This window comes from Hypanus sabinus, chromosome 16 (assembly GCF_030144855.1).
Source record: "Hypanus sabinus isolate sHypSab1 chromosome 16, sHypSab1.hap1, whole genome shotgun sequence".
Lineage (NCBI taxonomy): Eukaryota > Metazoa > Chordata > Chondrichthyes > Myliobatiformes > Dasyatidae > Hypanus > Hypanus sabinus.
The window spans coordinates 17,367,740-17,394,911 of NC_082721.1; the positions used below are offsets into that span (position 1 = coordinate 17,367,740).

General features: G+C 42.5%; 1 protein-coding gene across 2 annotated transcripts in view; it reads left to right on the plus strand.

The window, feature by feature from the left end:
* The window catches only part of LOC132406035 (guanine nucleotide-binding protein G(q) subunit alpha), a 134,559-nt gene that overhangs the window by 57,981 nt on the left and 49,406 nt on the right, over nt 1-27,172 (plus strand). The gene's annotated exons all lie outside the window — the stretch shown is intronic.

Here is a 27,172-nt window from a genome sequence, read left to right on the forward strand (position 1 = left end):
TGGACTTAATAAGTGTGTATTACCAGATCCCAATGAGTGCGGCCGATAAAGAGAAGACCGCTTTTATCTGCCCGCTGGGGTTCTTTCAGTTCGAACGAATGCCCCAAGGCATATCGGGAGCCCCAGCCACCTTCCAGAGGCTCATGAAGAGAACTGTAGGGGATATGAATCTGTTAGAGGTGCTGGTGTACCTGGACGATTTGATTGTGTTCGGATCGACTTTGGAGGAACATGAGGAGAGGCTGTTGAAGGTGTTGGGCCGGCTTAATGAAGAAGAGTTGAAGCTTTCCCTAGACAAATGTCAGTTCTGCAGGTCATCGGTTAGCTACGTGTACGTTGGCCATATCATTTCGCAAGAGGGAGTGGCTACTGGTCCAACCAAGATAGAGGCCATGACCACCTGGCCGAGACCCCAGAAAGTGGGCGCTCTGTGCTCATTTTTGGGGTTCTGTGGGTATTACCGCCGATTTGTGAAAGCATACGCAAAAGTGTGTCATCTGTTGACTCAGCTGTTGTGTGGCTATTCCCCATTGGGAAAGAAAAGGAAGGGGAACCAGAGACAGGATACTGGAACCCGGCGGAACCTTTTGGCTCCAGATGGGATGATCGATGTGAAGAGGCGTTCCAATCTTTGAAAAGGGCATTGACCCAGGCCCCGGTGTTGGCTTTTGCTGATCCCCAGAAGCCTTATGTGCTGCACACAGATGTCAGCCGAGAGGGTCTAGGGGCTGTCCCGTACCAGGAGCATGGCAAAGCATTGAGGCCGGTAGCCTTTGTCAGCCGAAGCTTGTCGCCATCTGAGAGAAACTATCTCACTCAAAAGTTGGAGTTCCTGACGCTGAAGTGGGTGGTGGTGGACAGGCTGGGTGATTACCTGTACGGAGCCAAGTTTGAGGTGAGAACGGATAACAATCCCCTTACTTATATTTTGACTTCAGCGAAGCTGGATGCCACAGGACATCGGTGGTTGGCGGCCTTGTCTGTAATTTCAGCCTGAGGTACTGCCCCGGAAGCAAGAATGTCGATGCGGATGCTTTGTCACATCGGGAGCCGGGGGAACAGCAGAAGGACGAGGAGTGGGAGAGTGCCCCTGCCCCTGGTGTGAAGGCGATGTGTCAGTTTGCTATCACCATGAAGGCCGAGGGAAGAGGGAGGATGGAAAGAGCCGTGGACCCCTTGGGGGTTTTTGACAACGCCATACCGCTGGCTTACTGTGACCTGATCACACTGCGGACTAAACAGTTGCCGGAACTGAGTCCGGGGGAAGTGGCAGCTACTCAGCAAAATGACCTGGGCATTGGCACAGTGTGGAGAGCGGTCGAGAAGGGGGATGTGGCGTTGGCTGAGAAGGCAAAACACCCATTCGTGCCTCTGTTATTGAAGGAGTGGTCTCGGTTAAAGTTAAAGAACCAAATCTTGTACCGGGTAATGGCGCCTCCGGACCAACCCCGCTGTTGGCAACTGGTCCTGCCGGAGGAGTATCGACAGGCTGTACTCCAGGCCTTACATGATGATTCTGGACACTTGGGGGTGGAAAAGACCTATGGATTACTCAGAGACCAGTCCTGCTGGCCCCGGATGAGGGGGGAAGTTGAAGAATACTGTAGGGGGTGCAGTCATTGCATCCGGAGGAAGACCCTGCCAGCGTCGGCGGTTCCACTGTCGCACTTGCAGAGTGCGGGACCTCTGGACTTGGTATGTATGGATTTCCTGTCGACTGAGCCTGACACCAGCAACACCGTGAATGTCTTAGTCATCACCAATCATTACACTCGCTATGCTCAGGCATTTCCCACTTAGGATCAGAAGGCGACGACAGTGGCAAAGGTGTTATGGGAGCAGTATTTTGTCCATTACGGCCTTCCCAGGCGAATCCATTTGTGATCAAGGGCGGGACTTTGAGAGCTGCCTTATCCATGAATTACTGACTATGCTTGGGGTTGAGAAATCCAGGACTACCCCTTATCACCCACAGGGAGATCCTCAGTCAGAGAGGTTCAACAGGACCCTGTTGGATATGCTCGGGACGCTGGGGATTGGGCAGAAAAGTAGATGGAGTCGTCATATTGGACAGTTGGTTCACTGTTACAATTGTACTCGCAATGATGCTACAGGGTACTCGCCCTATTATCTGATGTTCGGGCTGGAAGCGAGGTTGCCAATTGACTTGTGTTTTTGGGGTGAAGTGGGTGAATTACCCAGGAAGTCCTATCTAAAGTATGTATTCGACATGAAGAGGGAGTTACAGCGGGCGTACGAGTTGGCCGAGGCGGCGGCTACCAAACAAAACCAGAGAAATAAGATGCGATATGATCGAAAGGTGAAGTTTGTCCAATTATTGCTGGGCGACCGGGTCCTTTTACGGAATTTGGGACTCCCTGGTAAGCACAAGCTGGCTGATCGATGGGCGGCCAGCTCCTATGTAATAGAGAGCCAGATGCCGAACCTGCCAGGTTTACCGGGTGAAACCTGAGGAAGGGAAAGGGCCTATCAAGGTACTCCCATCGGAATCACCTGCTGCCTCTGGGTCAAGCGGTGCAGGTGGATAAGGAGCCTGAGTGGGAGGTTGCGCCTAGTACAAGGACTCTGCGAGGGCACGGAGAAAGGGAAGAGCCCGCTGCTGAAGAACAGGGACGGGTCCCTCACCCAGGAATGGCTGCAGATTCGGAAGAGGACGACTCAGATGAGTGGCCCCTGTTCCCATTCGCTGGCGCTCCAGTACCAGATGAGGAGGCTCCTGGCCCTTCCCATACTGAGTTGGGTGAGAGGAGGGAAGTTCTTGAGGGTCAGATGGAGAGGCAGCCAACATTGGGGGGAGACAGGGTGGAACCCGAGCGTGAGCTGGAGAGATTTCAGGTGAGGGAGGACCGCCGTGAAGAAGGGGGTTGAGGGTCTGTCAGGTAGACCTGGGGAGTCCGAGACAGTGGGTTCGCAGGTGAAGAGGGAGCCCACTGGGGCAGAAGGGGTATGGAGATCTCAGAGGATTATGCGCCCCCCCCCCCCCCCCCCCCCGGAGCGGTTGACATATGTGGTGCCAGGAGAACCGAGTGTGATTTCTACTGCTCTGGGTAGTTATGTCACTGTTTTCTGCACCTGGGTTGGGTTTTGTGTGTTGCAAGAAGTGTTGGGGAACTCTGGTAATGCCATGAAGGCATGACATTTGCTGGTGGGGAAAGAATGTACAATGTCCTGTGTATGTTACTCAAAATGGGTTTCTTCGGTTTGTTAAGAGTAGGAATGCTTTGTTTGATAAGTGTTTCTCTCGCAGTTGTTTTGCTTTATACTTGATATGGTAATTGTATTCATTTGTTAACCAATGGGGAATGTTCTTTTGTCTTGTGAGGCTGGGAACTTGGGGGAGGGGTTTTTTGCGGGCTTTTGGGGAGAGAGTGGGAGGAAGACATCGAGGAAGGTGGACGTGCGCTGCACTGCTCGGAAGACCACCGGGGGTGGTCCTGGGTGCGAAGACGAGGTCGGAGGCAAGCGACGAGGGGTCGAATGATTCGATGTTTGAGCTCCAACAATGTGCACTAAACTGACTGAACTTTGATAAGTTGGCACCTTTTTGTTTTTTTCCCTTGCATATATATTGTATTGCCTAATACTCTTAATTTTAGTAAACTCTTTAAAGTGTATTTCATAATGGTATTTGTTGTGGGTTTGATACTGTGGGCGGGTGCGAGGCATAAACTCGCTTCTCACAGCACCTGCGTGCACGGGAGGTGGGATTGATGTGTGGCTGGATCTCCTTTTCCCCTAGACATATACCAGCCTGTTGGGTAAGTGTTACACATGCATTATGACTACACACAGATATGTCACGCTGTTCATTTCTAGTTGTTAAGTAATATTCGCTTATTTACCATATAGTATCAGGTTTGTTCCTCAGAACGTTTTACCATCTTCAGCTAGCTTTCCATTTAGTTCACTGTTTCTTGGTCTCTGTCTGCTTTGGTAAAATGGCATTAAGTCCCACTTGCCAAGTCATAGTCATGCAGCATGAAAATGTGCCCTTCAGCCCAACTGGCCCATGCCTATAAAGATTCCCATTAAAAACTTGTCCTATTTGTATTTGGCTCATATCATTCTAAGCCTTTCCTATCCATGTACCTATCCCAAGTACCTTTTAATGTATCTGCCTCAAGTACTTCCTCTGACAGCTTCCTTATATTGACCGCCTTTTGAATGAGGGGTGGGGGGGGCTAACCTTCAGGGTCCTACTAAATTTTCACCCTCTCACATTAAACCTATACCCTCTAGTTTAGTGGTCGCCAACCTGTCTATCACGATTGACTGGTTGATCTTTGAGACTTTCCCAGTAGATCTCGGGGGGGGGGGGGGGAAATAGATACACAAATACTGTTGAGAGTGTTTCTGGGTTGCGGGGTTTTAGTTCCGTTTTTTTCTGCCCAGTGCGCATGCGTATAACTCCCCTGCACTACACAGTGTACTTCAGTGGTCCCCAACCACTGAAACGATGTGAGTCAGCTGCACCTTTCCTCATTCCCTGTCACAGCCACTGTTGAACTTGAACGCACGTGAGGTCATCAATCGCCTAAACGGAGTGATACTCTTGCGCCAGGGATCACTGGTTGGCCTTGCGCGGCTGCCGGGAAGTGCCGTTGCTACTGGCCTGGAGCGCAGACAGATGGGCGCTGCCCCTAAACCTGTTTAGTACAGCAAGTGTTCATGGGGAACCCGGTGCTAAAATATTCGCAGACGACTTAATTCGGGTTCAGCAATAAATAAGCCCAGTAAGTAGCAGAGCAGCTACCTCGCTGTGGTATACTGAAAGTCATCGAGACAAACTTTTGTTGGCTGATAGATCCTACAAGAGGGGTGAGTGTGCGTCCTGTTGCACTCCTCGCTTGGTCGGTCGCTCTCTCTGGACTGCAACCGCTGCGGCCCCAGCACAGGGACCTCCGGCCCTGACCTTGTCCTCACACCCCATTCACGACCAGCTACACCTGGCCAAGGTGTCTAGTGGCGGCTGGGCGGGAGGCTGGATTTCGGGCCAAGGGGCTGTCTAATGAGGCCCTCAAAACTGCTTCAGCACCTTGAGTCCAAGTATGCTACACTTAAAGACAAACCCGTTGAGTTTTTTCAGCGAAGAAAACGTGAGCAAGCGGGACAGTAGCTAAGTGCAGAGAGCAGCGAAAACTAAATTGCGGAATAGACTGGACATAAGAAAGCTGCTTCGAGTATCCCTGTATTCCGGTCATGTTTAACACCTGCCCCCCCCCCCCCCCCCCAATTGGCCGGTCTGCAAGAATGTTGTGAATATTAAACCAGTCCGCGGTGCAAAAAAGGGTGGGTACCCTTGGTGTTTATACATTACTTCTACTTTTGGGTTGCAGGCTTTTACGTCCGGTCTGTTCTGCCCTGGTGTGCATGCGTGTGATTAATTGAACTGGGGTCGATCTTGCCTTTCACTAAGGCCGAGGTAGGGGCTCTTGGGCTTAAGGTTGGTGACCACTGCTGTAGTTCTTGAAAAATATACCTTTGGAAAAAGGCTTGCACATTCACCTTATCTATGCCTCTATTCACCTCTATAAGCATTTCTCATTCCTTTACACGGCATTGGGGGGGGGGGGGGGGGTGTAGAATCCCAACCTGCTTACCTCTGTATGTAACTGTTTAACTTTGTACAAATTTTTGACAGGTCTAAGTTTTATTTTATTCAATAAAGTAGGTCTTCAGTTTTTCTAATCGAAGGTTTTGCAGATTATATACATTCAAAGTTATTATGCTGTAATGTTAAATTATGAAGAAATGTGGAATTTTCAGTGTAAAAATTAAGGAATGGTATTGTGAACTTTGTAATTTTACAGGTGAGATATGGGGGAAGAATTACCTGTGAAATATGTGATGGGGCTTTTTACATTTACAGCCTGAATATTTAAAAATGGAGAATGTAAATACAGTACTTAATTTCTCAGAAGGTTTGCATCATGTTTTTTTCCCTCCAAACAGTTTAGGTGCAAGTTCATTTCAAATCTTCAAGACTGAAGGCAGTGTTCCATATTTGTGTCAAGGGATTTGGAGCAAAGAGCTTTACAAGAACAATGTACTCAGCTACAAAATGTTCAGTGAATAATCACAAGTATAATCCATGTGCAAAATATGTTTAGTAAGTTAAAGAAATAAGCATTGATGCAAATGGATTGGAAGCATCAGTCATAATTTCTGTACAATTACAGAAAGTGCTGTGATCTGGATCTGTTTTGAATGATGGACAGCACTTAAAATAGTTCTGGAATTAACAACAAATTTGTGAGAATTGAAGCATTTCCCACAAAGCAATTTTGAGTAATCGGTTTATTTTATTCATTCCCCCCGCCCCCATCACGTAGTTCTTAGGGTACAGTTCTCAATGTTTTGATGAACATGTGGCTTTTGCAATTGGTACAGTAAGGAAGTAGTTATCTCCATGAGTAAGCCACCTTAGTTTCATTTCCGATGTTTGTGGTTTTCCTGTGTTTTTTTTTGCAGAAATAACGTCGTGTGAGTTGCAATTGTGGTAATTATTTCTGTGAGCATATAGTCCTTGTTATATGTATTTGAGTGTGGCATAATTCGACTGTCCCACTGGTGTTTTAATTGTTTCCTCATCTCCAACCTGCTCTTCTCTCCCAAAATTGGATTTCAGTTACATAATGAAAATTGTAACTGCACAATTCAAATTGTTTGCAAAATAGCCCTGAAACTGTTCCTGAAAATAAAAAAAATCTTGCAGTTACTAGACATGAGAAATAAAAACAAGATGCTGTAAACCTGTAGAAAGAGAAACAAATCTACTATTTTAGCTGGTGTACCATTTGTCAAAATGTGGTAGAATGCCAGTTGTTTTTTAAATTGCAGTGATGAGGGGGTTAGGAGTTGGTGGATGGGAGTATGGATAAAAACCAAGGGAATATTTCTGAGAAGAGGCCAGATTTACTTTAGGAAATAAATTACAGAAATCATCTGGCCAACTAAGTTAATTTGGACAATTAGAAAAATAATAACAAGGGGCAATGAGATGAAGGCAGTAAGAGAGTGAAAATATAGACAAAGGAATGTGAAAAGATGTGAATTGCTTCAAGATTTGCTTAGCACATCAGACTTTGCTACCCTGTATAAAACATTTTGAGCCAGTATAAGCTGAGATGGACAGTTGCAGCTGAAATGAGAAAACAAGATGCCTGAAAATGTAGGCTTTCATACTGAGTCTGAAAGGCTGCAACATCTTCATATAGAGGATGAGGTGCTGCCCTTCCAGCTTACTGTGGAGCCGCAGTACAGAAAACTACAGTTAGATAGGTCAAAGTGGGAGTTGGATGGACTATAAATGTGGCTGACAAAAGGGGAAGTCTGAGTTGCTCCAGCATCCTGACTCCACATATTCTGCAAAGCTGTTACACAATTTTCATTAGGTTCTCCAATATACAACTGATCACATTATGAACACAAACTGCAGGAGAAGTGCAAATGCACTTCCTTGCAACCCTTTCCCTTCCTATTATTTAGGGATTCAAACAGTTCTCCCAAATCAAAGGTTCAAAATGAGACAGCAATTCACACTTAATCTAATCTATTGCGTTCTGTTTTCACAATGTTATCTCTATATATTGGAGAAACCAAACACATTTGGTTTCAGGAGCTACTCTGGGCTTCTATTGTTGCAGCTTTTAATTTTTCACCCCACTCCCTTCCCTCACTTATTTTGAAGCCAAATGTAAGTTGAGAAATCTATCTACATTTTTTACATGTGTTGAGGCTTTCCAGGATGTTGAATTTTACAATTTCAGCTAACAAAGCTATTTTGTTTTGGAACTGGTTATTTGTGCAGTATGCCATTAATCTATGTTAGTTTTCCTTTCCCGTTTTGTCGACACATTCTATCTCAATTTCTCATTTGTATTCTATAAGCAATATGTATTCTACATACAAAAATACACACATTTCAGTCTATTCTCACAGTCTAATTGCACTTTACCTCAAAGCTTTTATTCATTTTTATATATCTTCAATTACCTCTGTAAACACATTGACCAGATAATTTCTGTAATCTCTCCTAGCAACCTTTGCTTTACCATGTCATAATATTTCCTTGTTTGTTTGCATTCTAACACTGCCCAGTGCTACATAAAACTAAATATTGTCTTTTCCTGATTTGACCTGTTTCAAGGTATTTGATTGTTTCTCTTTTCATAGATAATATCTAAACTGAGTGTTTCCAAAATGTAGTAAAATAGTTGTTCAGTAAGATCAGAATTTTGAATACCTGAGCTGTTGTTTGGGATCTGTTATCAAGTGGAAGATGCCATAGCTTACCTTTGTTCAAGGTGAATAGGTTAGCTTTAAAAAGTTTGTCCATACTTTAAATTATTGTCAGACAGCATTAAAATACTGCCCCCCCCCCCCCCCCGCTGGCACTTCATTAGTAGGAAATGCATGTCGATCTCTGTTAGAATTAAAATTATCTTCTAAGCAAGAGAAAATCATTCAGCAGTTGATTCCTGCTCATGCCTGAGCTTCCTTTCCCTTCAATGCCACTTTTCCACACTTAACCCATATCTGTTGACTACCTCCCAATATCTAAAAAATTTATCACTCTCTACCTTTTTTTATATTTGGTAGAAAATTTCAAAGATTCATTGTTTTTGATGAAGAAATATTGTCTTGTGTGCCCTGAATTTGTGCCCTGAATTGCTGACCCATTGTTCTGAAATCGATTCCTGATTTCAGACATTCCAGCTGAGAAATCTTCAAATCAGTATCTACCCCATTAAGCCCTATAGTAATTATCTGTGCTCACTGAGATTGGGTATTTACAAATTAGAACAGATCAATCTGTTTAAGATTACCACTTGATGAATTAATCTGCAAACCCTCATGGCGTTCCTTTTACAAATATATCTATAGACAGGGAGACGACATTCACACAACATGCACACAACATTCTAGGTACAGTCTCACCAAGGCCCCCTATCTCTGAAGACATCTCTGCAGTTACCCAGTCCTCCTTCAGTGTAGTCACACAATTGATTTGGATTTCTAATTATTTTTAATACTTGTGCATGAAGTGTCATTGATTCATGTTTAAGTATACGCAATCCTCAAGAATAAAAAAAACTACTTTGTTTTAGCAAAGTGGATGGCTTCACGTTTTCCACATGATTTTGTTGTTCTGCATTGTCATAACTATTCTACATCCCCAAGATATACCTTTCCTGTGAGATATATCCTCTCACAGTTCCTGTGGATATCCAGCTTTGTAAACAACAAACATGAATGCAGTGCTTTTGCTTCCTTTTTCTATTTGTCTATATCACTAATTTAAAAAAACAGGCCTCAATTCTGGCAGTATCCCACTTTTCAAGCCTCACTATTCCAAAATAACCTATTTATTCCTCCTTTATTTTCTGTCTCTTAATCTGTTCTCAGTCCTTACCAGTTTATTGGTCGCAAACTATGTGCTCTAATTTTTTAAATAATGCCCTGTGTAGTACTTCATTGTCTTTTGAAAATGATAGTACAAATGTTTGAATAGATGAGGGGAACTAGTGGCATCCTCAACATTTGAAGTTAATTTATTTTTTGTGTATCCATGTTAGTTATGTCCAATTCTATTATTTTATAAATGCTCATTTACCAATTACATAAGTATAATTTGTAGGATTTTCCCTCCTCATGACATGCGATGACCACGTTTTCTCTGCCCCCACTGTTTTTTTTAAAAATGGAGTTGCATTTGCTTCCTTCCAATTTAGACACTTTTCTAAAATGTATTAAATTTGGAATAGAACTGTCGGTATATTTGTGATCTACATGAAAATAGGAACTGTAACAACACTATTTAGAAAACCAGGAATTGTAAACCAATTGGCCTGATAAGAAATCCTAAATGCTTTAGGCAAGCTAAATAGGTGTCTACAATAGAGATTTCACATCAAGAAAAATAATATCATTTATTAAGGAAGTGGAAATGAACTATAAGAAATAAATAATATTGAGCAGAACTAATATGGATTAATGAAATCATAATTGACAAATGTATTAGAACTTTTATTTGAGATTATAACTTGTGGAAGGGATGACAAGTCAAAATGGTGTGCAACTCATAGGGGCCCTCAACAGATGATATATAGTTAGTGTGTGGGTCTAAGGTAGTGTTAGAGTAGCCCAGAAATTGAATTGCATTTCATAGATGGTAGACACTACAACCACAGTACATTGCTGGTGAAGAAATACTGGTTAGCATTGCTTTGGTTGGTTTAGAGTGCCATCCAGCAGGCTTCTCGTTCTGAATAGTTTTGAATATTGAACTGCTGTTGGTTGTTTTAGCAGTATAAAACAAATACAGACAAATTGAAAGCATTTTACCATGCTCTTGACTTGTAGATTATAGAAAGCCTTTGGGATTGTTGGAAGGAACACTTGCACCACTGAATACCAACCCGACTCGGTGTTTATCTCGTGTTTTTGGATGAGTAGGGCAATCTCATTGAGGGTTAGGCAAAGGTGGGTGGGCTCTTCTTTTATGACTGTCATTGATGATCCTTTGATGCAAACATTATATACTGCTTATCAATCCAGGCTCATAATTGAGCATCTCCTTTTCTGACCTTGTAATGGAGAAAAGAAGGATCATTAAGGAAGCTCCAGAAACTGATTGGACCTAGGGACATGGCTGAGATGAATTCCTTGGGGCTCAGAAGATCAACTTCCAATAATCACAGCTATCTAAACTGTCTTACTTGAGTCATTGGTGTGTTGTCCCCAATGCCACATGAGGTACACTTGTTCAAATACTTTATTGATGTAAAAAGCAATCATTCTATGGAGTTCGGCTTTTTTATCTACGTCTGAACTAATGCTGTTATGATTTCTGTATCTGAATAGTTTTTCTGAAACCTGATCAGCTCACCTGTGAACAGGATATTGATTAGCAAGTACTGCTTGAGGGAAGGTTTTGAACCTTTGAAAATCTCTACACTGGCAGTCTGCAGTATTCTTTAAAAACAACCATTTTAAAATTTCTGGACATTAGGGATTGTGAGATTAGTGCTGGGAAATGGCATAGAGGTGAACCATGATATCAATAAATGGAAGAGCTGGGTCAAGTTGCTAATTAGTGTTCTCATAGAACAAAGGAAATGGGACTGGATTGCACACTCACAAGTGAGAAAATCTGCAGATGCTGGAAATCTGAGCAACACACACAATGCTGGAGGAACTCTGCAGGCCAGGCAGCATCTAGGAAAAGTGTACAGTCGACATTTTGGGCTGAAACCCTTTGGCAGGACTGGAGAAAAAAAGCTGAGGAGTAGATTTAAAAAAAGGTGGGGTGAGGGGAGAGAGAAACATAAGTTTTAGAAGGTGGGGGAAGGGGGGGATTTACACTATTGAAGCCACCTTCTATCACTGAGTGCCAGCAAACAGGGTAGGATCTAGCAGAGTTGGCTTATTCCCTGTGACTAGGGCACAGACTACAATTCTCCATGTTGCTGGATTGACGACAGTGCTATAACTGTATTGCAACAGCTCAACTAGAGGTGCAGCTAAATCTAGATTGTGCAATTTCAATATTGCAGCTTGGTCCCACAGTTCAGTGCTCTCAACTGTTTCTTGGTATCACAGAGTGATGGAATAGTAGAAGACTGACTTCTGTGATAGTGGGGAACTGGAGGAAACTGAAGTGAATCCAGTACAGCAGTCCTTCTGGCTGTGCATGTTTACAAATTCTTTGCAAGTGAAGGCACACATGTCAGTGGTAGAATGATTATCCATTGCAGACTCTCTTTCTGTCAAAATTGGAGAAGTGAACGTTTCTTGGAGAGTTGTAAGAACAGAGGGCAATGAAGTCTAGTGAAGCAATAGTATTTGAAAGCCATATAAATTAAAAACAGATGAGAATTTGAAATTGGCTGCATGCTTTCATGGACAATGTAGGGTACAGGGCTGAGGTGTGTAAAGGATGTGATGCAAATTTGAGAAATGGATCACAGACTTTTGAACAACCATAAATTTTGCAAAAAATAGTTTGCAGGAAACAAGGGTTTCAAAAGCTGATAAACTAGGCAGACTTAATGTTTTGAAGTTAGAAATGAGTGGTATTATTGATGTGGTCAGAACTTGTCTCAGGTCAGTTAATCTTGTTCAGCCCAAGATAAAAAATGTTTGTTTGCCACAGAACATATACATTGTTATTTACGGATAGGAAAGTAAAACAAAATTGTAGTCATTAAACCATTGATATTTGAATGATGTATCTATTTTTTGAGGTCTCAAAAGGAAACAAAATTCTAATAATTTAAAAACTAGTGTTTTGTTCAGATTTAGATTCTGATTTGGAATCATTTATTTATCACATTTATATTGGAGCAGATAATGACCACGTTTTCATTGACCTCATAAAGGCCTTCGACCTTGCAAGCAGAGACGGCCTATTGAAAATCCTCGCCACAATTGGTGGTTCCCCGAGGCTCCTCAGGATAGTTCAGTCATTCCACACAGACATGAAAGGCGTTGTTAAGTTTGACAGCTCTTCTTTGGAGGCCTTCAACATCCACAGTGGTGTGAAGTGGGGCTGTGTGCTTGCCCCCACCCTGTTCGGCATCTTTTTCATAGTCATGCTCAAGCACGCCTTTGGAACGTCAACTGATGGTGTCTGTCTCCACACCAGATCGGGCGGGAGGCTGTTCAGTCTGTCCTGGCTGAGGGTGGAAACCAAGGTTCGTGAAGTACTCATCAGGGACATATTGTTTGCAGACGACGCAGCACTGGTAACACATTCTGAAGAGCAACCGCGACGCTTCATGGACAGCTTCTGACGAGCCTGTCAGGACTTCAGCTTGACCATCAGCCTGAAGAAGACCAACGTGTTGGGCCAAGGAGTTGAGCACCCCCTTACCATTACCATCAATGACTACAAGCGGAAGTAGTTCATGAGTTTGCATACCTTGGCTCCACCATCACGGACAGTCTCTCCCTAGACCCCAAGATCAACAGACGGATTGGACGAGCATTCACCAGGCTGGCAGAGTCTGGGAGAACAGAAGGCTGATGACGCACACCAAGATTGCAATCTATAGGGCCTGTGTCCTCAGCACACTGCTTTACAGCAGCGAGACCTTGAGCCTCTACTTCAGACAAGAGCGGCATCGCAATGTCTTCCACCTTTGCAGCCTGTGACTCATGCTGGACGTCAAGTGGACTGACCGAGTCACCAACAATGAGGTCCTGGCCCGCGCCCAGATACCCAGCCTTTTCACCCTGCTCCAACAATACCATCTCTGCTGGCTGGGCCACGTACACTGCATGTCCGATGGGAAGATCCCAAAAGAGCTGCTGTATGGGGAACTGGCCTCCGGCAAGAGAGCACAAGGGCGGCCTTGCCTTCATTTCAAAGATGTCTGCAAGAGAGACATGAAGTCACTGAACATCAATGTCGAGAGGTGGGAGGACATTGTAAGCGATTGCTCTCCCTGGAGGCTGCAACTACGCAGAGGTCTAAAAAGGGAAGAGAAGCTAAGGCTTGCTGCTGAAGAAAAGTGCACTCACCTAAAAAACAGCACTAAGACAGCACCAGAGGACAGCACTTTCAAGTGCAGTCGCTGTAGCCAAGACTGTCACTCCCGTGTGGGCCTCTACAGCCACAACAAATGCTGCTCTACCAACACAGACTGAAGCAAGACTTTCCAGGCGCAGATCCATGGCTTCGCAAGACTAACAAATGCCATCAATAGTGAAATCATCATTTACATTCCAGCCAGTACAACTTAAGGATGTGCTGGGAGCAGCCCACAAATATTGTCACACATTCCACACTAACGCAGCATGCTCATAATGTTTAACAGATGAACAATAAAAGCAAAATAAACCCTTTTTTCACCTAGCAGCCCTCGTTCTGGGGGCCTACTGACCATAGCCCATGAACACTGGGATCACTGGCCTTCAATTACAAAGCGCTCCAACCATCAGCTCCTGCTTGACCTTTAAGTCCTTTAACAACCAAGTCTGAGCACGACCACGATGGACATTGCAGCTTGGCACTATCTTGAACTAGAAATATTATTGTGTAGCATCTGAAATATTGTTCATACCTAACGCAAACGTTACTTTCCCAAACCCAACTGAAAAGATTTATTATCACCGATATGTCACAAAATTTGTTTTGTAGCAGTACATTGCAAAATTACTAAGTTATATGGACTGTTCAAAAATCTGTCAACAGGGGAAGGAGTTATTCTTAAGGGTTGAATGTCGGTTTACAGGTTCCTTTAGCATCTCACCAGTGGTAGTAACATGAAGGCATGCCCTTGATGGGGAGGGCATTTAATGATGGATGTCATGGTAGTAACATGAAGAAGACATGTCCACTTGATGTCCTTGATGGTGAGGAGGGTTATGTCTGTGATGGACTGGCTGAGGTTGCATCCTTCTGCAGCCTTTTGTGATCCTGTGCATTAGAGGATCCATATCAGGCTGACAGTGTTGAATGTCAAGCTGTAATTGACAAACAGCGGTCTGGCTTAAGTTTTGCTGCTGTTGAAGTGCACTGAAGTCGAGTGAAGAGCCAAGGAGATTGTCTGCTGTAGGCCTCTTGTGATGGGAGACAAACTGTAGTGGGACTAGATCTTTGTTCAGGCAGGAGTAAACTCTCGCCACAACCAATCTCTCAGAGCATTTCATACAGTTCATCTGAGTGCCGCCAGGCAGTAGTCATTGAGGCAGCTCACCCTGCTCTTGGGCACGGGAATTGCTAATGCACTTTTGAAGCAGTTGAGAACCTCATACTGCAGCAGTGAGAGGTTGAAGATGTCCTTGAACACTACAGCCAGTTAGTTGCCACAGACTTTAAATACTCTGCAAGGTACACGATCAGGGCCTGACACCTTGCAGAGGTTCACCCTTGTGAAGGATGTTCTGACCACCCCCCCCAACCCCGAGGCAGGTCACTATGTTGCCAGATGTTGTGGGGATCTGTATAGACGGCATTATTCTCCCTTTCAAAGCATGCATAAAATGCATTAAGCTCTTGGGGGAGTGAAACATCACTGCTATTTATGTTGTCTGATTTGGTCTTGTAGAAAGTAATGCATGCAAACGCTGCCAAGCTGTCATGCATCTGATTGTCTCTCTAATTTTACACAGAATTGCCATTTTGCTGTCAGTGGCCTTCCATAGGTTGTACCTGGGCTTGCTTGTAGATTTCTGGATAATTGATCTACCCTCAAGGAGTGAGAATCTCTGGTTGGTTCAGGGCTTCTGGTCTGGGAAAATTTAGTGTTACCTTTGTTTCCTTGAACCACTCATCCTATTCTCAGTGCAAATTATTATATAAAAATGAAATGTTTATTGGAGGAATTGTGATTTGAATGCCACCAGGTGTTTATATAAAATGTGTGTAAAACTTAAATTTAAAGATAACCTTGTCTGCTTTACTCAGAAAACTTGATTGGTGAGAATGAAGGGTTACACTTCTAAAGAGATTTCATGAGCATGAGTGGTCAGAATCAGAATCGGGTTTATTATCACTAGCATGTGTCGTGAAATTTGTTAACTTAGTAACAGCAGCTCAAAGTAATAAATATTATATAGAAGAAGAAAAATAAGTAAATCAATTTACAGTATACGTATATTGAATAGATTACAATCGTGCAAAAAAACAATAGTATATTAAAAAAGTGAGGTAGTGTTCTCAGGTTTATTGTCCTTTAGGAAATGGATGACAGAGGGGAAGAAGCTGTTCCTGAAACACAGAGTATGTGCCTTCAGGCTTCTGTACCTCCTACCTGATGATAACAGTGAGAAAAAGGCATGCCCTGGGTGCCAGAGGTCCTTAATAATGGATGCTGTCTTTCTGAGACACTGCTCCTTGAAGATGTCCTGAGTACTTTGTAGGCTAGTACCCAAGATGGAGCTGACTAAATTTACAACCCTTTGCAGCTTCTTTTGGCCCTGTGCAGTAGCTCCCACCTCCCCCCCCCCCCCCCCACCAGACAATGATGCAGCTTGTCAGAATGCTCTCTGCGGTACATCTATAAAAGTTTTTGAGTGTATTTGTTGATATAGCAAATCTCTTCAAGCTCCTAATGAAATATAGTCACTGTTTTGTCTTCTTTGTAACTGCATCGCTATGTTGGGACCAGGTTAGGTCCTCAGAGATCTTGACACCCAGGAACTTGAAACTGCTCACTCTCTCCACTTCTGATCCCTCTATGAGGATTGTTACCTTGCCCTTCCTGAAGTCCACAATCAGTTCTTCTGTCTTGATGACGTTGAGTGAAATGTTGCTGTGACACCACTCCATTAGTTGGCATATCTCGCTCCTGTACACCGTCTTGTCTCCATCTGAGATTCTACCGATAATGGTTGTATCGTTAGCATATTTATAGATGATATTTGAGCTATGCATAGCCACACAGTCATGGATATAAAGAGAGTAGAGCAATGGGCTAAGCACACACCCCTAAGGTGGACCAGTGTTGATAATCAGCAAGGAGGAGATATTATCACCAATCTGCACAGTTGTGGTCTTCCGGTTAGGAAGTCAAAGATCCAGTTGCAGAGGGAGGTACGGAGCCCAGGTTCTGTAACTTCTCAATCAGGATTGTGGGAATGATGGAATGCTGAGCTATAGTCGATGAACAGCATCCTGACATAGGTGTCTGTATTGTCCAGATGATCTAAGGCCATGTGAAGAGCCATTGAGATTGCATTTGCCATTGACCTATTGTGGCTTGTTGTGGGTCATCAAATACTACCTTTTAGTTCTGGACACTGTTGGAAAATCTTTGGCACCTTTTCATTTAATAGTCAACTGTGTGTCATTAAGTACTGATTACAAACAATGTAAAAATGTTGGTGAAATAATTTGATGTGCTGCAGTTCTTGTTTCTGTTAAAATGCTAAGATTTACTGGTAAGATTTTTCTTTTAATGGTCTTTGCTAATAACAGTACTTGTCTTTGAAAAGAGAATTTAATTCACCATCATATCCAATTAATTTCAATGGGCACTGCAAAACTGAGCCTTAGGAAAATGGCCTATGTGGTTTAATGGAACAAGAGGGCTGAGTTGTTTTGCAGAGAGATGTGTGTGTATATATATATATATACACACACACACACACATACATATATTATAGTTAATTAGAATTAAGGAAACTAGGTGGAACAAAGTGATTACCTCTGACAGGGTGAGGACAAAGATGCAAGTGCAGCAGCTAAAGGCAGGTTTTGTTTCTTTGTCTCTATTGGGTGTTGAATAGCAGGGATGTGAGGTGCCCAGCTGGTCAAGTAAAACTAGCAGAAAGGTAATGCTGAATAAAAATCAGAGTTAAGATAGCAGATTAAAAATGCCCAGATCTATTCCAGGCAGAAAGGAGGAGCAAGTTAACTAAAGTTTGAGGATCCAGTGTTGACTCCACCAGATTGTATTGTGCCCAGATGGAGGATGAGGTGGTGTTCATCAAGTCTGTGTTAGGCTTTGCAACTATGTACAAGGTCACTGCAGAGGTTGGAGTAAGATGACATTCAAATTGTAGGCAACTGGAAGCTTAGGGTCTTTCCTACAGACTAAACAGATCTGTTTTGTAAAGCAATTACTTAATTTCTTTCTGGTTCCTCCATTGGAGAGACTATATTGCAGAGATGAAAGCTGAAGTTTTAACAAAAAATTTAGGGCTGTCAGTTGGAAACAAGGTATTCTGTAGATGCTAGAAATCTTGGGCAACACACACAAAATGCTAGAGAAACTTAGCAAGTTAGACAGCATTTATTGAAGGGAATAAACAATTGACATTTTGGGCCAAGTCTACTTGACTTGGTGCAGTGCAACTGCTTCCAGCGTTTTGTGTGTAAAACTGTAAAGTAAAAAAGAATTCTAGATTTAAGTGCTTCTCGCAGAAGGGTTGTTTGTGTCCTTTGGTGAGAAGGGTAGGGGTGAAAGATTCAAACTCCTGGGTTTGCATCGAAAAGTGCCTTGAGAAGGAGTGGGCTGTTGGGGACTGAATGTTGATCAGTATGTCGTGAAAGGAATGTTCCCTTGAGGAGAGAAATAACAGGTAGTGTAATCTTGTTGGAGCTGATGAAAATTGTGAATGGTTCAAAGTACATTGTACAACTTTGATATTTGTATCTTAACAGGCAGAATAGCAAAAAAAAACCTATTTTAAAACAAAAGACCATCAAACACCCACTGTGCAAAGGGGGGAGAAAACAAATCATGCAAACAATGAATGCAAGTAAATAGTGTTCTCAACTGAAGTTCAGAGTTCATCCACAGTCCCTTGACTCAGCGAAGCAGCAAGCTGAACCAGCCTGTCCCTTGCCTCAGGCCCTGACACACAGACCTTTTCAATCTGGCTCAGCACCTAAGTTGTCATCCAAATATTGGGTTCAACCACTCCGATACACTCAGAGGCCAGGACCTCCCCACCTCGATTCAGCATGTACCCAACCCTTATGACTTGGCTCGGCGCTTAAGTCATCATCTAAGTATCAGGTTCAGTTGCTTCGGTGTGCTCTGGGGTCTGGACCCCACCACCTCAATTCAACCTTTATGTGACCTTTCTGATTTGGGCCAGCACATAAATCAATCGAACCTCCAGTCTTCCTTGCTCTCGGCAACAGGTTCACTGCTTTGCCTTGGTTCTGTCACATTGAATTGCCCCCAAGACCAAAGGGCTATTGCTGGCAATGATCATTTGCCAGAAAAAGTGATTAACGAAGTACTTAGTTCTCCTTAATTTCATTAGCCACCAGCCTGAATTCACTGAGATTCACTAGCACCATCTTAAACTGGATTCTTTGGATACAGAGAATGTTTGGGTGGAGGGTGAGAAGTAGGGGAAATCTGTTCTTAAACTTTTTTTTAGAAAAAGAGAAGCTGAAAACAGGTGTAGGAAGTTGATCAGATGTAGTTCAGAGTTCTGTCTACTAGAATTCTGTAAGACTTTTCTGAGATTTGGAGTAATTGTGATTAAAATGGAGAATGGAAAGGGTCCTTGCATAGAAGGATACATAGTCAAGAAAACTAGGGAGATCTGTGGGCTGATAGAACTAGTTTCCTATTAAAAAAAAATTGAATCCCTTGCTGGTGGCATAACTGCATTAACTTCATGACATTAAATTCATTTTTACCCAAATGTTAACCTAGATATCTTGTGCTTTTCCTTGGAGTTCCTGTGTTACGAGAATACATTTTGTTGCAATCAATCATTCATTTTAACAGATTTGGTTCATTCTGTGCCTGCAGTTAGTTGCATACGTGGGTTCTTGTAAGAATAGCATTTTTACAGTTGATGAGTTTTCATGTGAATGTGTGAACTGAAGTAGGCCATTCAGGTTTTCAATCCTTTTTCACCAACGGTGGTGGAGGTGGGTACAATAAGGTCTTTTAAGAGACTTTTGGATAGGTACATGGAGCTTAGAAAACTAGAGGGCTATAGGCGAGCCTAGTAATTTCTGAGGTAGGTACATGTTCAGCACAACTTTGTGGGCTGAAGGGCCTGTATTGTGCTGTAGGTTTTCTGTGTTTCTATGTTAGAATGTGACAGATTTGCATCAGAGTGCCAGTGCAGGACCATGTCCTTAGGCCCACAATACTATCCTGAACTGAATTAATAATCAAATGTCCAAATTAAACACATCCCTTCTGCTTACATGATGTCCATATCTTTCCATTTGCTGCTAATCGCCTCTTGAATGGCCCTTTCATATTTGCTGCCTACACAGGCTCAGGCATCCACTTGCCTTTCACATCTCTTTTGATCTTATTCCCTTTGATATTAGGTATGTCAGCCTGGGGAAATAATAATTGCTGTCTACTAATTTGTATACAGATCAATCTTAGAAAATCACTGTCAAGTCTCCCCATAGTCTCCTCCACTCCAGAGAAAAGTCAAAGCTTGTCCAATCTCTCTTTGTAACATGTGCCCGCTAATCCACTTAGCATCTTGGTAAACTACTTCAGCACCCTCTTCAAAGTCTTCACTCCTTCCTATCATGGGGTGACCAGAAATGAATGCAATACTCAAGTTGTGGCCTGAATAGAGTTTTAAAAAGCTTCAACTTTCGCGCTCACTTCCTTGACTAAAAGGCAAGCATGTCCTATTCCTCTTTTACCACACGTGTAACCACTTTCAGGGGAGCTATAAACTTTTTCCCAAGATCCCTCTGCAACATTTAAAGGTTTTGCCAATAACAGCATATTGTCTGTTACCTTTGATTTCCCAAGATGCAACACTTCAGTTAGCTTGGTTAAATTCCATCTCCCAGTGGCCATCCATTTTAATTCTACTTCCTATCCTATTCTGATATGTCTATCCCTGGCTGTATCTACTGTTCCAATGAGGCCACACTCAGGTTGGAGAAACAACACCTTGTATTCCATCTGGGTAGCCTCCAACCCGATGGCATGAACATCAATTTGTTGTACTGCCTGTATTGCCCCCTCCCCACCCTCTTCACCAATCCCTAGCCGCTTTTCCCTCTCTCACCATATCTCCTTGCCCGCTCATCGCCTCTCTCTGGTGCTTCCCCCCCCCCCCCCCCCAACTTTTTTTCTGTGGCCTTCTATCCTCTCCTGTTAGATTCTCCCTTCTCCAGCTCTGTATTTCTTTCACAGATTTTCCAGCTCTTTACTTTATCCCTCCTCCCACTTTCAGCTATCACCTTGTGTTTCTCTCTCCCTCCCCCCACCCTCCCACCTTTTAACGCTACTCCTTCTCCAGCTTTTTGTGTGTGGCTTAAAGTCCATTTACTATTTTGCCACCCATATCTGCAACTGATCCATATCTTGTATCCTTTGCCAATCTTCTATACTACCCACAACACAACCAGTCTTGGTAGCATAATTTTTTAACCCACCTATTGAAGTCATTTATATGTATTAAACACCAGAACTTCGAGAACAGATCTCTAGATTGACCGATAATCACTGACCTCCAGCCAGAATAAGTCCCATTGATCTCTATTTTATGAGTAAACTAATTCTGAATCTTGATGAACAAATTCATTGTCGATCCATGCATCTTAATCTTTTGGATGAGCCCCCATTTTGGGATGAGCCCCCAAAAATATTTTACTAAAAAACATGTAGGCAACATCCACAGGTCTACCTTCATCAATCACCTTTGTTACTACTTCAAAAAAAAATCTCAGGTTAGTAAGACAGAACTTGCCTTGCCCTGCACAATGCAATGATGACTATCCCTGGTTATGCGATTGCTTTCCAATTGCTCATCCTATTTAGTAACTTCCTTAATACTGATGTGAAATTTACTGGTTTTATAGTTTCCAGGATTATACATTTCTCTTATGAATAGTGGAACATTAGCTATTTGCCAGTCCTCCAAATCCTAGCCTGTTGCTTGAGATGACACAAAGATAGTGATCAAGGCCCCACAATCTCATCTCATTTTTCAACCTGAATGATGAGTTCAGATCCTGGGGACTTTTCCACCTTAATGTTTGAGATCCAATTTACCTCCATCTTAATGCTGCAGCATTTTAGCACATTATGTACTGATCTCCCTATCCTCCATGTGCTCTTGGTAAATACTGAAATTGGTTTATTGTTGTCAGATGTATGAAGGTACAATGAAAAGCTTATTTGGCATACTGTTGACACAGATCAAATCATTGCATGCAGTGCATTGAGGTAATACAAGGTAAAAGAATAACAGAATGCAAAACAGTGCAACTACAGAGAAAGTGCTATGCAGGTATGTAATAAGATGCATGAACGTAATGGGGTAGTTTCAGGATAGAATCTGCCCTTGAAACTAGTAGTACATGCTTTCAAACTTCTGTACTTTGTGTGGTAGAAGAGGGTATTTCTGTGATGGTGGGGTTTTTGATCATGCTGGCCACTTTACTCAGCTGTGATATTGTCCCTAACCATTAGAGGATCTCAACCCCCTCCTTTAATAAAAAAAAGTCCTTCTCCATCTTAAGCATTGAAACCCTGGAATATTAAGCACCTTTCCTGTTCACCTTTCACCAAAATCTTTGTTAATGGTCGCAACATCATTATCCATGTGATGATCTATGCTCTGACTTCAACAACCTTACCCATAATATTCCTATCATTACAATATACACACTTCAACCTGTACATTACCTTGTTCATGTCTGTCTTACTTTTCTCTCAATTTCCCCACTTTCTGACTTAGCATCCTCATACTCATCCCCCTGGGTGCACTTCCCATAGATGTTGTCATTAAGGAGACTGGAGTTTCCTGACTTCCTATCTATTGCATGAGGAACATTCCTTTGCCCTAACTGTGTTCCTGCTGAATCAAGGATTAAGGATGAACAACAAAATAAAACGTTATTTGTTCTTAACTGTGATGCTTCATTGAAGCTTTAAAAAAAAACTGCACTCTTTCTCACTTGCTCATGTTTGATGCTATTTATTCTACCACTTTGTGCCAAAGCTTAAGCTCTCCATCCACTCTGATAGCGGCCATCCTACTTGACCCTAACTTTGCTGCTGTCAGTTAGCCAACCAAGTATTAACTAACAATTTGCCCTCTAAGACCCTGCTCGGTGAAACTCACCGGCAAGTCCTGAAACCTACCTCTTAAATTTCACTTTTGAATAGCATCATTCATAATTTAAGATTAAGCCAGCATTTTCCTACCTGTAGCCACCCTGTTGCATTCACAGCATCTTGATTAGTCACGTCATAACCAAATCAATTCACTGAATATAAACAGATTTTATTGAGATTCAAAATGTTAATCTTTCAAGACCTTTTGTAGATCTATTCCATTTCCTTTATTCTGCATATCTTTGCCTTGACTAAGTAACTTAAGTTTTCCCTGCCCTTTTGTGTCCATATAGAAACTGGTAGTTTGGATAGATGCCAACTGCTTTTACCTCCTTGTGCCATGGACTCTTCTCTGTGCCTTTCTTTTTCTTCATTTTTCTGTTAAGGTTCTTCATTCTTACTCTGCTAATCTGGTCCAACTGAGGAAGTTAACAGCTTCAGTTTAGCATTCCAGGATTTCTAGAGGCCATGTTATGTCTTTTAGTTCCAACAGTCCATCCTTCTGCCAATCTTCTCACCATTACAATGTCCCAAACTTTGTCCAGCATTTTGTATGTGTTGCTTGGATCTCCAGCATCTGCAGACTTTCTCTTTGTTATCCTGTTGCTTCTGATCTTTGTGTTCATCAGCAAAAGTAATGGAAGACACTGTTAGGAAGGAGCTTAAGAATAGACTTGGGAAAGCTAGAATACATAAGAAGGCCTTGGCAAATAGAATTCGAGGAAACTTCAAGGGATTTTGCATGTGAAGAATAGGAGGATGACTAGAGTGAGGGTAAAACTGATCAGGTTTAGAGGAAATGCGCCTGGAGTCAGAGGAGGTAGGGGAAGTCCTTGGTGAATACTTTATTCACCAGTGAGGGGGACCTTGATTGTGAAGTCAGTGTAAAGCTGACTCATATGCTAGAACATGTTGACATTAAGAAAGATGATGCACCGAAACTTTTGAAAAACCATGAGAATATTAAAGCCCCAGAGCTGACTGGTTATACCTCTGGTTACAAACCCCATTTCCAGAAAAGTTGGGATATTTTCCAAATGCAATTGAAACAAAAATCTGTGATATGTTAATTCACGTGAATCTTTATTTAACTGACAAAAGTACAAAGAAAAGATTTTCAATACTTTTACTGACCAGCTTAATTGTATTTTGTAAATATACACAAATTTAGAATTTGATGGCTCTAACACACTCAACAAAAGTTGGGACAGAGGCATGTTTACCATTGTGTTACATCACCTTTCCTTTTAATAACACCTTTTAATCGTTTTGGAACTGAGGATACTAAATGTAGTAGATTTGCAATTGGAAATTTTGTCCATTCTTGCTTGATATAAGACTTCAGCTGCTCAACAGTCTGTGGTCTCCTCTTCATGATGCGCCATACATTTTCAATAGGAGATAGATCTGGACTGGCAGTAGGCCAGTCAAGCACACGCACTCTGTGTCTACAAAACCATGCTGTTGTAGCCTGTGCAGAATGTGGTCTGGCATTGTACTGCTGAAATAAGCATGGATGTCCCGGGAAGAGACGTCGCCTTGATGGCAACATGTGTCTCTCTAAAATCCTAATATACGCCTCAGAGTCAATGGTACCTTCACATACATGCAACTCACCCATGCTGTGGGCACTGATGCACCCCCATACCATCACAGATGCTGGCTTTTGCACCTTTTGCTGATAACAATCAGGATGGTCATTTTCATCTTTGGCACGGAGAACTCAATGCCCGTTTTTTCCGAAAACTAGCTGAAATATGGACTCATCTGACCACAGCGCACGGTTCCACAGTCTTTCGGTCCATCTGAGATGAGCTCGGGCCCAGAGAACTCGCCGGCGTTTCTGCATAGAGTTGATGTATGGCTTCCTCCTTGTGTAATTCAGTTTCAAGTTGCATTTCTGGATGCAGCGACGGACTGTGTTAAGTGACAATGGTTTTCCAAAGTACTTCTGAGCCCAGGTGGCTATAATTATCACAGTAGCATGACGGTTTCTTAGGCAGTGCCGCTCGAAGATCACATGCATTCAACAGTGGTTTCGGACCTTGCCCTTTACGCAGTGAGAAGTCTCTGAATTCTCTGAATCTTTTCACAATATTATGTACTGTAGATGTTGAAAGACCTAAATTCTCTGCAATCTTGCGTTGAGAAATGTTCCTTTTGAACTGACTGACAATTCTCTCTCGAATTTTGGCACAAAGGGGTGAGCCACGACACATCCTTGCTTGCAAAGACTGAGCCTTTGATGGATGCTACTTTTATACTCAGTCGTGATACCTCATCTGCTACCAATTAGCCTGCTTAATGTGGAGGCTTCCAAACCGGTGTTACTTGAATATTCTGTGCACTTTTCAATCTTATTTTAACTCTGTCCCAACTTTTGTTGAGTACGTTGCAGCCATAAAATTCTATATTTGTGTATATTTACAAAATACAATTAAGTTAGTCAGTAAAACTATTGAAAATCTTTTCTTTGTACTTTTGTCAGTTAAGTAAAGGTTCACGTGAATTAACATCACAGATTTTTGTTTTTATTGCATTTTGGAAACTATCCCAACTTTTCTGGAAATGGGGTTTGTACTAAGTGAAGAGATTGCTGCACCTTTGACAATGTGTGTTTTCACTAGCCACAAGAGAAGTACCAGATGATTTGAAGAGTGGCAAATGTTATTCCTTTGTTCAAGGAAAGGGGTGAGGATAACCCTGGAATTATAGACCAGTTAGTTTTACTTCAATGATAGGCAAATTATTGTAAAAGATCTTGACATAAAATTTACCACATTTGGAGAAGCATAGTTTGATTCGGGACAGTCATGTCTTTTTGAGTGGCAGGTCAATCATCACCAGTCTGATTAAATCTTTGAGGATATGAGAACAAATTGATGAAGGTAGAACATGTGTTTTTTTTTAATAAATTGGTTTTGTTACTTTTTCTATTTCTGTGAGGGGTATCAGGAGAAGGCAAATATCAGTTGCGTTGTGCATGCATACTTTGACAATAAAACGAACCTTTGAGATTAGATGAGGAAGTGGAAGTGTGTTTTAGCACATGGCATGAAAGGTTGGTGGTGTTGTGGATAGTGTAGAAGGTTACACGGCAATGTGCACCAGTTGAATTCCTCTGTCAATAACTATTAGGAACTAAAACACAGTTTTATAGTATTGTAGTAGGATTGGTTTTAATTTGTTCTGTATTTCATTTAAATACACAATTTGTTACTCAGTTAAACAGTAGTTCGCCATTTTTATCTTTTAACTATTTCGCCTACTGATTGACAGATGACGCAATAACCATTACTCTACATACTGTCCTTACGCATCTGAAGAAGGATGCTTATTTGAGAATGCTGTTTTTGGACTACAGTTCAGCGTTCAACACTATAGTTTCATCCAGGCTCGACAAGAGGCTCAGAGACCTTGGCCTCGGCCTTGACCCTGCCTTTGCAGCTGGATCCTGGACTTCCTGTCAGATCGCCAGCAAGTTGTAAGAGTGGGCTCCCTCACCTCCAACCCTCTGACTCTCAATACAGGAGCCCCTCAGGGCTTTGTACTGAGTCCCCACCTTTACTCCCTGGATACCCATGTCTGTATCACCCCCAAACTGCTAATTAAATTTGTCGGCGACACTACATTGATTGGCTTGTCTCAAACAATAACGAGGTGGCTTCCACGGAAGAAGTCATCTCTCTGACACAGTGGTATCAAGAAAACAATCTCTCCCTCAATGTCACGAAAATAAAGGAATTGGTTGTGGGTTACAGGAGGAATGGAGACAGGCTAACCCCTATTGACATCAACAGATCTGATGTTAGGGTAAACAGCTTCAAGTTCCTCGGCATCCACATCGCCGAGGACCTCACATTGTCTGTACACATCAGCTGTGTGGTGAAAAAGGCACACCAGTGCTTCTTTCACCTCAGACAGTTGAAGTTTGGTATGGGCCCCCAAATCCCAAGAATTTTCTATAGGGGCACACTTGAGAGCATCCTGACTGGCTGCATCACTGCCTGGTATGGGAACTGTACCTCCATTAATCACAGGTCTCTGCAGAGAGTGGTGTGGACAGCCCAGTGCATCTGTAGTTGTGAACTTCCCATGATTCAGGACGTTTACAAGGGCAGGTGTGTAAAAGGGGCCTGTAGGATCATTGGAGAGTCAGGTCACCCCAATCACAACCTATTCCAGCTGCTACCATCCAGGAAGTGGTACTGCAGCATAAAAGCCAGGACCAGTGAGCTCTGGGACAGCTTCTTCCACCAGGCCATCAGACTGATGAACTTGCACTGGTTTGAGTGTACTCTATATTACGTTGTCTATTCTATTTATTATAAATTACTATGATTGCACATTTCGATGGAGATGTAAAGTGAAGATTTTCATTCAGGTGTGAAGGATGTAAGAAAGTCAATTCAATTCAATTTCCATGAAACTTTAGCTAATTGGGGCAGCTGCTCAATTGGGCAAAAATGTACTGGTCCTGATGTGTCCTAATTAACTGGAATCTCCTACTTGTGGTTGGTAATGTAACTTTAGGGGTGCGTTACATAGTATGAACTTGTGGTTGCACTGTGTTAATACAAAGCAAATTTGACTCAGTTACATCAAATCATTTCAAATCTAAATAG